The 11,393-nt window shown below is 44.5% G+C and overlaps 1 long non-coding RNA gene across 1 annotated transcript; it reads left to right on the top strand.

The window, feature by feature from the left end:
- The first annotated feature begins 283 nt into the window (after window positions 1-283).
- Window positions 284-9,081, top strand: LOC115208549 (uncharacterized). The gene is made up of 4 exons (XR_003881202.1): window positions 284-429; window positions 604-680; window positions 8,789-8,872; window positions 8,970-9,081. It is a non-coding gene; the product is annotated as an uncharacterized LOC115208549 (long non-coding RNA).
- Window positions 9,082-11,393: the final 2,312 nt, after the last annotated feature.

Genomic DNA, 11,393 nt, shown 5'->3' on the forward strand with positions numbered 1-11,393 from the left:
GCCCCTTTTAGGGAAAACGTTAACTCACTATGTATGGCTGAATATTGAATTGTACTTTTCTTTTAAGGAAGTAGTTGAGCAGCTCTTCTTAATTGGCATCTCAGAAAAGTACTTGGTGAGTTAAATCTTCTCCTTATATCCTTTTAAATTACTAATAGGAATTCTAATATGTAATTCTGTTAGAACATCCATAGCCTAGGTGGAATGATTGTGTTTATGAGCCTTGGGCCTTGGGTTTCCTTGCCATAGATATACAATATAGGCTAATATGAGTGTTCTATTTTATTCTGTGGTCCTAGCTGTGATACTAGCGATTATAATGTTTGTGTTTGCGGCAAGCGATAATATTGCATTTTATTTTTCTGTAGGACGTTGATGAAATTCAAGTGCACTATCCTGGGATACTTGAGGTCATGAGTGACCTGCAAGGTAGGTCTACTGTATACCACAGTTATACTGTTGTAGATCTGTGCTTTTTGTTCATACTGAGTTTTTATAGTTTAATTGTTTCTATTCATCATCTCATAGGTAATTGTCTCACTAAACTGTAAATTATGTTTAGTGCCTGAATGCTGAGTTTTCACCGTTGTTTCAACTCTCCAGGGAGAGCAACTGCGCTTGGAACAAGAAGTCCATGTTGCACAGAGACACCATTTTAGCTGCAGCTGCAATCTACCAAGGTGAGCTACATAGTGGAGAAAGACATACTTGAAATGAAACCGTCTTATACTATTATTATCATCCATACAGTGCATTCGGAAAGTATTCAGACCACTTGACCTTTTCCACATTTTGTTATGTTACAGCCATATTCTAAAATTGATTAAATTGTTTTTCCCCCCTCATCAATCTACACACAATACCCCATAATGACAAAGCAAAAACAGGTTTTTTGAAATTTTTGCACATTTATTACAATAAAAAAAGGAAATATCACATTTACATAAGTATTCAGACCCTTTACTCAGTACTTTGGCAGCGATTACAGACTTGAGTCTTCTTGAGTATGACGCTACAAGCTTGGCACACCTGTATTTGGGGAGTTTCTCCCATTTTTTTCTGCAGATCCTCTCAAGCTCTGTAAGGTTGGATGGGGAGCGTCACTGCACAGCTATTTCAGGTCTCCAGAGATGTTTGATCAGAATCAAGTCTGGGCTCTGGCTGGGCCACTCAAGGACATTCAGAGACTTGTTCCAAATAATTATACAAATAATTATTCTGAAATTCTAGGAAAGATTAACGGTAGGTATTTTTCAAAAGAGGTTAAGGATAATAACGGTAGAAAGCACACACATTGAAGTTAATAGCAAGTACATTTACACATTGAGGTTAATAGCAAGTATATATATTTTGTGAGAAGAAGCATAATAACTGCGATAGTAATTGAACGAACATGGGTAGTAAATCCTCTAAGGGATCCCGGTATTAATCCGGAGATGAGCGTTTTATGCTTGGAAAAGATAAAAGGAACATCTATTTTGGCCCGAAATGGAGGAAGAAGTACAAATTTGATGGATGTTTAAATATAGAAAAACTGGAATCAATGATTAAACAAGTAAAGAGGGTCTGTGGGGATAACATAGAGAAGCAACGAACAGAAGGCCTCTACCGCTCGTGTTTGGCTGGCTGAAGCTATAAAAAGAGCGGAGGGGGCCAAGAGAAAGGGAGCTACTAAGGAGGAAGAATTAGGTAGCCAGGAGCAGACAGAGAGGACTCCCACGGCTCCCACAGAGACACCACCTAAGCCCAAATGGTACCCCTCCCTGGCAGACCAGGGGTGGCGGGAAAACCCAGATAACGAGGTGGTGGTAATGAAACGGAGGCAATCAAACCAGGTGCCGCCCGTCCCGTTACCCCCTCCCCCATATGCTGGTCCTCAGGGAGCCAAGGGAGGTAGAGAGGAAGAGACACAGAAAGGAGGACAGGATTTAGCAACTTTATTGAGAAAGTGGATAGACACAGAGGAAGGGAGAAAGATGGGAACTAAGGGAAGAGAGCGTGTTCGTGGGGCTGCATGACCCAGAGCCCTCAGTAGACTCGTTTCCCATAACCAAAGTCCGGATAGGTATAGACAAGAGGAAAGTGGGGATGATTCTGAATGGATAGAGGAGAAGGAGAGGACAGACAGTCAGTACCTCCTGATAGCCTTACCTAATCCCCGTGCTGGGGACGACGGACAGGGGCCGACACTAGAGGTATATAGAGCATGGACTCAGAGGGATGTAGCCAGGGCGGTAGAAGGGGTAGGACATCCCAAGACAGGAATGGATGGGTTTAAGAGAGATTTGGAGGCTCTGGCAGCCAGCTTTAAACTTAACACGGGTGAAGTAGAGAGAGCAGTTAGACAGCTGGTGGGAAAAGACTGGGCAGCAGTTTGCGGAAATTGGGTACCAGGACATGGTGATTTGGTAGTAGTGCCCTGGGCGATAGATGGACAGTATGTTGAGAAAATCACACAGCTGTGTAATAATCTGAGGGAACACTATCACCGACATGCAGATTTCTCAAAGGTCCACGAGTGTAAACAAGAAGACAGTGAGACTATAAGTCAATACTTAGAGAGATCAAAAGACGTGTTCAACGCAAATAGTGGGTTAATAGAAACCCCGGTAGTGGATGGATTTGATGCTCCGTATTATCAGCAATTAAAAATTGCTTTCCTCTGTGGAATGTGTCCCGAGATAAGCCGTACCATCAAACAGAACCTCGTAGGGTGGGGGCTAGCAGATCTGAGGGAAGTAAAGAGATATGCAGTCCACTATGAGCAGCACGGGAAAAGAGAGAGAGAAAAGAAGGAACGGAAGGGAGAGTATTTGATGGCCGCTCTAGGAGAGATTGCAGGGAAGGGTAGAGGTGACAGGGGAGGAAAGAATAGCAAGGCAGGAGAGAAAGGGGGAAATAGATGTTACAATTGTGGCGAGACAGGACATTTTGCTAGAGAATGTGAGGAGCCGTGTAAACACTGCAATAAAGTAGGCCAGAGACTGTAAAAATAACAAAGACAGGAGAGGCAAGAGAGTGGGTGTTGGCAAATACAGAGAGAAGAAGGTCAGGCGCCCACAGCCAGACTCAGAGGAGGATGAGGAAAATGAGGCATGACTAATTAGGGGGAGCAGGGGAGTAGACTCTAGTGAGATGAAGGAGGATTTTCAGGATTTGGTTATAAACAGGGATTGTGAAGTTTTTGAATTGGCTACGATTGATTTGGCATTACAACAGGAACAGAAACCCTATTTAACATTAACAGTAATGGGAAAGAAAATTACATTTCTGTGTGATACTGGGGTTGTCGTACAGCAATCTGTGCAGACAATGCTCCCAATGGGTTGAAGTGTAATGGGGAACAGATCGGTCAGCATCAGGACATCAATTCCTGTAACGGCTATCCGCTCCTGTAACACTGAAACATGAGTCATCTGGGGGAGAAGCCACTGTCCCAGTTCTAATATCCAAACTATGCCCTGTCAACTTGTTAGGTCGAGATGTAATGACTAAACTGAATGTGGCCGTCACTCCCACTGAGAGGGGAATGAAGGCATACATTATCAGAGACAATATGATTGTCTGTGGGGACGGGGAACCATGTTATTGTTACAGTCAGGATTTGCTGAGGGGGGAGGGGGGGTAACGGATATTCCTAAAACCTTGATGGAACTCTCAGACAAAGTAGTACCAGGGCTCGTTAAAATGTCCCCCGATGACTTACACTGTACTTTCTGGTATAACAAACACCCAGGTCTAGATCCAGTCTATGAGGAAGCATTACTTAAGACTCCAGAGAGAACTATAGGGTCAAAGTGGTTACACTATGACAGCACTCATGTTGCTGTGGAAGTGGAGCTACTTCCACAGAACCAGACGCTGTCATTTCTTAAAGGGGTATACACACATATGGAATCTTAGAAGTTACATACACATGGAATCGTTTAAGTTTTATTTTCTGAGTTTTAATTAAACACGTGAAGTCTTTTGATAAGGGAAATGTTCTGGGAACCTGGGATCCAACATGGGGAAAATGTGTGATGGTTTTTCCTTCATTTGTCTAATGTAGTAAGAAACACTGTTCTGAAAGGGTGGTATGACTTTTGACTTCTATCATGGCTTTCCTTTGTGGTCTGATCAGCCTCATTGAAAAGCCATTTGGATAGTGAATTTAAGGTCATTTGTAATACTAATTTTAAGGAAATTTGTATAACTGATAATGATGATGGAGTTAAAGTTCTTAGACATATTTGTCATTTGAACCAATGAGAAGACTAAAAGGGCAAAGCCTTAGACTAAGGGTAGGCTTCCTTAAGTCTATTTTCCTAGAATCAAAAGGGTACAATGATTTTTCTTTGTGGAATTGTTCAGATTAGTGATTTTGATCTGATTATGTTATTTGAATATCTTTTGACCAGTAGTAGTATTTTTATACATTATCTAGCTAAGTTTATTTCCCCTTAGGTAGTCAGCTGTTGTTGTATGCAGTGTAAGAAATTTAACACAACAAGGCTGTGAAATTGATATAATAGTATTATTATATTTTGTTGTTGAATAAGGTTATAATCTTAGCAAGAAAAGTTTAATAATGGTAAGACTTAGGTTAAGTATTTAGGACATATTCTAAGCCAACAGGACAGGGATATATGACATCCGTGGTGACCCAGGATCATTGAGAGTATCAGATAAACTTACTTAACTATGCAATAATCTTGATATTACTACCATAGACATGTTGATTTTTCAAAAATTTAGGAGTGCAACCAGGGAGACAGTGAGACAGTTAGTCAATAGGTGGAAACAGAACCAATATTTGACACTGACTGTTATGAGAAAGAGCGACAGACAGATAGAAGGAAGGGCAGACGGAGAAGTCCTCCCCTGCACTGCTGAGACCTTGATGGTTTGGGAGTAGCAGGAGGAGAGCATAAGCCAGGAAGAGAAGATAGAAGTGACACAGAAGGGTTAGATAACAGTTACTGAGTGGAGACCAGCATAGTTAAATTATAAACAGGATTAGATGGGAGAGTGTAAGGCTCTCCCGAGAAATGGGGGACAGAAATAATACCGTGACAGACAGAAATGACAAAATAAGAATAAAAGGGGAAGAGAATTTGGTTCACTTAGCTTTAGGATATTAATTCATGGAGAGACTATCGGATCCATTGGTTTTTAAAAAAATATATGAAAAGTTAGGAGGAGAGGCATGTATTTTAGTTTTGATTTTAAGTTTGGTAAATTCGCTAGGAAGAGATATGATGATTTTATTGAAAGTAGTTGTTACACAAACTAAAAAGCTTAGTTGGTTTCAGGAACTAAGGTGTTAGACACTGAACCATTGCCCAGACACTATTCTGCACAGCAGGCCAAAATAGTAGCATTGACTAGAACCTGCGAAATAAGAAGGGAGAGAACGGTTACTATTTACACAGACAAGCACATAGGCATTTAACTTCTATGGGCAAGGTGGGATGTGACCGTCCCACACTATTCAACAGCCAGTGAAATAGCATGGCGCGAAATACAAAACAGCAAAAATATCATAATTTCAATTTCTCAAACATATTACTATTTTACACCATTTTAAAGATACACTTCTCCTTAATGTAACCACATTGTCCGATTTCAAAAAGGCTTTACAGCGAAGCAAAACATTAGATTATGTTAGGAGAGTACATAGACAAAAATAACCACACAGCCATTTTCCAAGCAAGGATATATGTCACAAAAACCCAAAACACAGCTAAATGAAGCACTAACCTTTGACGATCTTCATCAGATGACACTCCTAGGACATCATGTTACACAATACATGTATGTTTTGTTCAATAAAGTTCATATTTATATCCAAAAACAGCATTTTACATTGGCGTGTGATGTTCAGAAAATGTATTCCCACCAAAAACCTCCGGTGAATGACCACATCAATTTACAAAATTACTCATCATAAATGTTGACAAAATACATAAAAATTACTTTAAGAATTATAGATACAGTACTCCTTTATGCAACCGCTGTGTCAGATTTTAAAATAGCTTTTCGGCGAAAGCACATTTTTCTATATTCTGAGTACATAGCTCAGCGGTCTGAATACTTATGTAAATAAGGAATTTCAGTTTATGTATAATGTACAAAAATGTATTAAAACCTGTTTTCACTTTGTCATTATGGGGTAGTGTGTGTATAGTGATGAAGATTTGTAAAAAAATATATATATATATCAATTTGAGAATAAGGTTGTAACGTAACAAAATGTGGAAACGGGTAAGGGGTCTGAATACATTCCGAATGCACTGTGTGTGTGTGTGTGTGTGTGTGTGTGTGTGTGTGTGTGTGTGTGTGTGTGTATACATACACACACTACATGGCCAAAAGTATGTGGACACCCCTTCAAATTAGTGCATTAGGCTTTTTCAGCCACACCCGTTGCTGACAGGTGTATAAAACGAGCACACGCAATGTAATCTCCATTGAGAAACATAGGCAGTAGAATGGCCCATACTGAACTGCTCTGTGACTTTCAATCTGCCACCTTTCCAACAAGTCAGTTTGTCACATTTCTGCCCTGCTAGAGCTACCTCGGTCAACTGTAAGCGCTGTTATTGTGAAGTGGATATGTCTCGGAGCAACAACGGCTCAGCCGCGAAGTGGTACAGTAGGCCACACAAGCTCATAAAATGGGACCGCAGAGTGCATAAGCGCTCACCGCCATTGGACTCTGAAGCAGTTGAAACGCATTCTCTGTAGTGATGAATCACGCTTCGCCATCTTATCTTGCAGTCCGACGGACGAACCTGGGTTTGGCAGATGCCAGAAGAACGCCACTTGCCTCAAAGCATAGTGCAAAGTGTAAAGTTTGGTGGAGGAGGAATAATGGTCTGGGGCTGTTTTTCATGGTTCGGGCTAGGCCCGTTAGTTCCAGTGAAGGGAAATCTTAACACTACAGCGTACAGTGACATTCTAGACGATTCTGTCTTTCCAACTTTGTGGCAACAGTTTGGGGAATGCCCTTTCCTATTTCAGCATCACAATGTGCCCATGCACAAAGCAAGGTCCATACAGCAATTATTTGTCAATTGGTGTGGAAGAACTTGACTGTTCTGCACAAAGCCCTGACCTCAACCACCTTTGGGATGAATTGGAACACCGACTGTGAGCAAAGTCTAATCGCCCAACATCAGTGCCTGACTTCGCTAGTGCTTTTGTGGCTGAATGGAAGCGAGTATCCGCAGCAATGTTTCAACATCTAGTGGAAAGCCTTCCCAGAAGATTGGAGGTTGTTATAGCAGCAAAGGGGGGACCAACTCCATATTAATGGCCATGATTTTGGAATGAGATGTTCAATGAGCAAAAGTTGTAGATGTAGGAGAGTGTTGGAAAAGTGCACAAGGGGAGATGAGTTTTGTAAAATAAGGGAAAATAACGTTAAGATTTGAACACATTTAACACACACATACACAAATGTACAATAGAGTGTCTAGTTTGAGAAACAGACTCCACACAATCCTTGACTGGCAGCTTCATTAAATAGTACCCGCAAAACACCAGTCTCAACGTCAACAGTGAAGAGGCGACTCCAGGATGCTGGCCTTCTAGGCAGAGTTCCTCTGTCCAGTGTCTGTGTTCTTTTGCCCGTCTTAATCTTTTATTTTTATTGGCCAGTCTGAGATTTGGCTTTTTCTTTGCAACTCTGCCTAGAAGGCCAGCATCCCGGAGTCGCCTCTTCACTGTTGACGTTGGTGTTTTGCGGGTACTATTTAATAAAGCTGCCAGTTGAGGACTTGTGAGGCGTCTGTTTCTCAAACTAGACACTCTAATGTACTTGTCCTCTTGCTCAGTTGTGCACCGGGGCCTCCCACTCCTCTTTCTATTCTGGTTAGAGCCAGTTTGCGCTGTTCTGTGAAGGGAGTAGTACACAGCGTTGTACGAGATCTTCAGTTTCTTGGAAATTTCTCAGCAATTTCTCGCATGGAATAGCCTTAATTTCACAGAACAAGAATAGACTGACAAGTTTCAGAAGAAAGTTATTTGGTTCTGGCCATTTTGAGCCTGTATTCGAACCCACAAATGCTGATGCTCCAGATACCCTAGTCTAAAGAAGGCCATTTTTATTGCTTCTTTAATCAGAACAACAGTTTTCAGCTGTGCTAACATAATTGCAAAAGGGTTTTCTAATGATCAATTAGCCTTTTAAATGATAAACTTGGATTAGCTAACACAACACAGGAGTGATGGTTGCTGATAATGGGTTGCTGATAATGGGCCTCTGTACGTCTATGCAGATATTCCATAAAAAATCTTCAATTTCCAGCTACAATAGTCATTTGCAACATTAACAATGTCTACACTGTATTTCTGATCAATTTGATGTTATTTTAATGGATAAAAAATGTGTTTTCTTTCAAAAACAAGGACATTTCTAAGTGACCCCAAACTTTTGAACGGTAGTGTATATATAATAAAAATAATAATAATTAAATCCCTTTAACTGAGATTGAAAAAGCATGACCCCCCCCATTTTCCTCTAGTTACCCATTCTATGAATTTTGATTCATCCCTATGCAGAAGTAACTCTTATATCAAACTTCTGCTTTAGAGAAGTGATCACCAACTTTGGTCTTGGAGAGCTGCTGGGTGTGCAGTGTTTTGTTCCAGCCCAGCACAAAGACACCTGATTCAACAAATCTTGATGAGCAGATGAATCGGGTGTGTTAGCGCAGGCTTGGAACAAAATCATGCACAACCAGCAGCTCTCCAGTACCAGTTGTTTTAGATGCTGATACTGTATTTGATTGATTTCCCTCAGAGATGTATGGAATGTGAGAATGGGTCTGTTCCTGCAACATTTGAGATCCTCTACATGATTGGTTGGAAGCCTCATGACTCACAGGTGTGTGATCTTCGCTCATATGTTTGCAAATTACATTTTCAGAAATATAATTTCAATAGTGAAGATGCAATTTTTAATGCTTTTTTGTTCTTGGCAGGCGAAACCAGCCAAAAATGGCTCTGCGAACGTGTCTTTTGGGGACCTCTCGAAGGTCGGCCAGCCATCAATAAGTCGTAGACGAAACATCTGCAGCCATTGCATAAAGAAAATTAAACAGCAATGAAATTAAAGTACGGAGTAAGTTCCAAAGTAGATAGGTGACTGTCTCCCAAGAGAAGTCCACTCAATGACATCAGTCAGATGTCACCGTTTATTTATAGTGTATCACTTTACTAATACTATCAGAGATTCAGTGTAAGCCAGACAGTGATTGAGAAAGGCTACAACACTGTGTTGTAACAGTGACTGATATACATGCTGCATGACAGATAATTTGTTTCTCACCATGTCACAGGCGTCAAAATGAGTAGACCAAGGTGCAGCGTGGAATATGTTCATCTTGAATTTTAATTGAAAGAATGAACACTACAAATTAAACAAAAATGACAGCAGACAGTTCCGTCAGGTACTCACAACTAAACGGAAAACAACTACCCACAAAAAAACAAAGGAAAAACAGGCTGCCTAAGTATGGCTTCCAATCAGAGACAACGATAGACACCTGCCTCTGATTGGAAACCATACCCGGCCAAAACATAGAAAACAAAACATAGAATGCCCACCCACCTATCACACCCTGACCTAGCTAAACAGAGAAAACACAGCTCTCCTAGGTCAGAGCGTGACAGTACCCCCCCCCCAAAGGTGCGGACTCCCGACCGCAAACCTGAACCTATTGGGGAGGGTCCGGGTGGGCATCTGTAATTGGCGGCGGCTCTGGTTCGGGGCGTAGCCCCCACACCGCCCGCTGATCCCCCCGCTTATGTGTCGCCGGAGGAACCAGACCGTGGATCAGCGCCGGAGGCTCTGAACTGCCGACCGTTGCTGAAGACTCTGGGCTGCAGGCCGCCGCTGAAGACTCTGGGCTGCAGACCGCCGCTGAAGACTCTGGGCTGCAGACCGTCGCTGAAGACCCTGGGCTGCAGACCGTCGCTGAAGACTCTGGGCTGCAGACCGTCGCTGAAGACTCTGGGCTGCAGGCCGCCTCTCAAGACTCTGGGCTGCAGACCGTCGCTGAAGACTCTGGGCTGCAGACCGTCGCTGAAGACTCTGGGCTGCAGACCGTCGCTGAAGACTCTGGGCTGCAGACCGTCGCTGAAAACTCGGGGCTGCAGACCGTCGCTGAAGACTCGGGGCTGCAGACCGTCGCTGAAGACTCGGGGCTGCAGACCGTCGCTGAAGACTCGGGGCTGCAGACCGTCGCTGAAGACTCGGGGCTGCAGACCGTCGCTGAAGACTCGGGGCTGCAGACCGTCGCTGAAGACTCGGGGCTGCAGACCTTCGCTGGAGGCTCCGGGCTGAGGAGCGTCTCTGGAGGCTCCAGACTGGGGAGCGTCGCTGGAGGCTCCGGGCTGAGGAGCGTCGCTGGAGGCTCCGGGCTGAGGAGCGTCGCTGGAGGCTCCGGGCTGAGGAGCGTCGCTGGAGGCACCGTGCTGGAGAGGATCGCTGGAGGCTCCGGGCTGGAGAGCGTCGCTAGAGGCTCTGGGCTGGAGAGCGTCGCTGGAGGCTCTGGGCTGGAGAGCGTCTTTGTAGGTTCCGGACTGGGGACCTTCGCTGCAGGCTCCGTGCCATGGATCATCACTACTGGTTCCGCGCCATGGATCAGCACTGGAGGCTTCGTACCATGGATTATCACTGGAGGCTTCGGACCATGGATCATCAATGGATGCTTCCTACGGGGGGCTGGAACCGGTCTCACAAGACTGGGGAGACGCACTGAGGACCGCGTGCTCAAAGCAGGCACCGGCCGTACTGGGCTATGGAGGCGTACTGGAGGAAGAGTGCGAGGAGCAGGCACAGGACGTACTGGGCTATGGTGGCGCACTGGAGGGAGAGTGCACGGAGCAGGCGCAGGACGTACTGGGCTATGGTGGCGCACGGAGGGAGAGTGCGCGGAGCAGGCACAGGGTACACTGGGCTGGCGCTTAGGGCTGGCACAACCCGTCCTGGCTCGATGTTGACTGTAGCCCGGCAAGGGCGGAGCGCTGGTACAGGTCGAACTGGGCTGTGCTGGTGAATGAGGGGTACCGTGCGTAGAGCAGGCGCAGGATAACCTGGGCCGAAGAGACACACTGGAGACCAGACACGTTGAGCCGGTGCACTTCTCCCTGGCTGCCGGCCAACTCTAGCACGGCAACGGTGAGGAGCTTGCACCGAGCGCACCGGGCTGCGAGTACGCACTGGCGACACTGTGCGTATCACCGCATAACACGGTGCTTGCTCGGTCACTCGCTCCCCACGGTAAGCACGGGGAGTTGGCTCAGGTCTGAACCTCGCCTTCGCCAATCTACCCGTGTGCCCCCCCAAAAACTTTTTGCCGCTGCCTCTCGGCCTCCTGTTGCTTGCCTAGCCGTTGATCTCG

Source organism: Salmo trutta, chromosome 14, assembly GCF_901001165.1.
Source record: "Salmo trutta chromosome 14, fSalTru1.1, whole genome shotgun sequence".
Taxonomy (NCBI): domain Eukaryota; kingdom Metazoa; phylum Chordata; class Actinopteri; order Salmoniformes; family Salmonidae; genus Salmo; species Salmo trutta.